The sequence below is a fragment of the Chionomys nivalis genome, chromosome 10 (assembly GCF_950005125.1).
Source record: "Chionomys nivalis chromosome 10, mChiNiv1.1, whole genome shotgun sequence".
Taxonomy (NCBI): domain Eukaryota; kingdom Metazoa; phylum Chordata; class Mammalia; order Rodentia; family Cricetidae; genus Chionomys; species Chionomys nivalis.
In genome coordinates, this window is record NC_080095.1 from 13830815 (window position 1) to 13833219 (window position 2405).

At 49.5% G+C, this 2405-nt stretch overlaps 1 pseudogene; it reads right to left on the reverse strand.

The window, feature by feature from the left end:
- Positions 1-425: 425 nt before the first annotated feature.
- On the reverse strand, positions 426-2125 carry LOC130882228 (RNA-binding protein EWS-like; annotated as a pseudogene).
- Positions 2126-2405: the final 280 nt, after the last annotated feature.

The following is a 2405-nucleotide window of genomic DNA, read 5'->3' on the forward strand; positions in this document are numbered from 1 at the left end:
GAATCAGTGAGAGATCCTGTCTCACCAGGTGAAAAGAGAGAGCCACCTTCTGAAGGTCATTCTTTGCCCCTCACACACACATACACACACACACACACACACACACACACACACACAAAGCTGAACAGGTCCCCTTTTAAGATTCTCAAACTTTGGACTTTGACTCAAACAGAAAGGAAGCAAAGGTTACACGATATCAGTAGTTATAGTGATAAAATTACCGTGAGCAAACAAATATTTGGGGGCTATAAATCAAGACCCTGGTGTTAACAGATAAGTTCTAAAGTGAATAAAAATCAGTAAATTTTTTAATGAAAACTGACATCTCAAAATTTCCTTAAAGGTTGAAGAAATGAAGCCAGAAGGTTTTCTTCGTGCACCTTCTAAGAATGGCATTGTGCCCCAGCCTACTGCCCACACTGACTTCACATCATCTTTATGTGCAAGTGACAGAGGTGACACCTTTCAGGGCCGCCTAGGCCACGATCATCACCCGGAGGTGTGAAGGGTGGTGGGAGGAAGCCCTCAGGCTTGGGGACTTTACATTGGTTGCATTCTGTTCTCCAGGCAAATTTCTGGTTTCCACAGCACAGATTGGGACACTACCAGGCTCCGGCTTGGGGCTAGACATTTCCCCCTCCAGAGGGGTTCCCTCAGGAGCCCCTGGGACCTCATGGGGGGAAGCCTCCTCTGTCTCCTCCCCAGCCTCCCATGCGACACATGGGACCTCCAGGACCTCCTGGGCCACCAGGACCTCCACGAAGTGGTGGTGGCATCCCTCTGCCCTCACGAGGTGGCATGCCACCCTGTATGCTGTTCATTGAAGGCTTCTTTTGGGCAAGGGAATCTTTAAGTTTTCTTCCTTGAAAATCTTTTCCATCAAACCATTCCACAGCAGCCTTGGCAGTTGGTAGATCTTCATAGGACACTGTGGCGTCCCCTTTAGGCTTTTCTGTCTCCATATCCAAGTAGATATAGATCATGCATTGCCAGTTATCTTGATCATCTTGACAACCCCACACTGCTTAAAGAAGTCTGCCAGATCATCCAGAGTCACATTGTCATTTAAACCTTGTACATAAATTGCACTGTTGTCAGAATCTTCATCAGGATCTATAGGAAGGCCTAGATCAGGACCTGGTCCTTCATCCATGGGTCTAGCTTGCTTGTTGAAGCCACCTCGCTCTCCATCACCCATTCCACTGTGTCCTCCTCCCTGCCCACCTCTGCTCATGCCTCCACAATCAAATCCTCCTCTGCCCCTGCCCCAGTTATCAGGGCCACTCATGCTCCAGTTTTCTCCTGGTCTGGAAAATCCTCCAGACTCCTGCCCATGCTACTGGGGTAGTCCTGTCGGAATGAACTCTGCTGCCCTCAGCTGCTGCTCTGTTGGCTACATTGACTTGTAGCCTGGCTGTAGGATACATTTTGAGTGGGAGGCTGCTTCCCATACCTGCTTTGTCAACCATAGCTAATCAGCTTTCCGTAGTTGCTCGGTTGCCCATAGGTGTTCTGCTGAGAGTAACTGCTCTGATCGTAACTAGTTGGTTGTGAAGAAGAGTAGCTAGAGATGTGGTGAGTGACTGCATGGGGTAGTTCCCAGGTACCTGGGGATATCTGTAGCTACTCTGTTCATATCTTAGGCTGGGCTGGTTATAACCCCCTGTGCTAGATTGAGGTTGCCTAGTCTCAGTGGGCTTGTTACCATCCTATGGTCTTGTAGGTGCAGTGACTGCTGGCTGCTGGCCACAGGCTGGGTAGGCAGGGTGGGTGCCACATGCAGACTGTGCTGCACAAGAGGTCTGGGTTGTGGTGACTGGAGCAGTGGTGGTGTCATAAGCACCAGTGCCATAACCTTGTACAGGTTGGCTGTATGCCTGGGGCAGTTGGAGTGGTATCACCAGTGGGAGGCTGTCCATAGAAGTTGCATATGCAGTCTGCCTGTAGGTGGCAGTGCTCTGAGCCTGGGTAGAGCTGACATCAGTAGGCTGTCCATAGCTTCCATAGCTTTGTTGCCATACGCCTGGGTGGTCTGTGCATATCCTTGAGTTGGCTGGGCAGTGTAAGCACTGTAGACCTGCTGGGCTCCAGCTTGGCTGTAGGTACTGTAATCTGCAGATGCCATTTTCTCACCTTCCTCCTCATTCTCTCCCCCTCGGCAACATGCTGACCCTGTTCTTGAAACTTGCTTAGAAGAGAACACAAGTGTGGTAGCTTCATATTGATCAGGAATCTGCTCTTGTACATGTCCCAGGTGACGCTCTGGACCCTCCTAAGAATGCTAATGGGTGTTTCAGTGCTACAAATCCAGCTGATTACATCCACTATGCAATGAATACTCACTCCAAGTTTCTGCCATTTTGGGCAGCAACCATTTCACTGATCATGCTAACAACTGCAATATG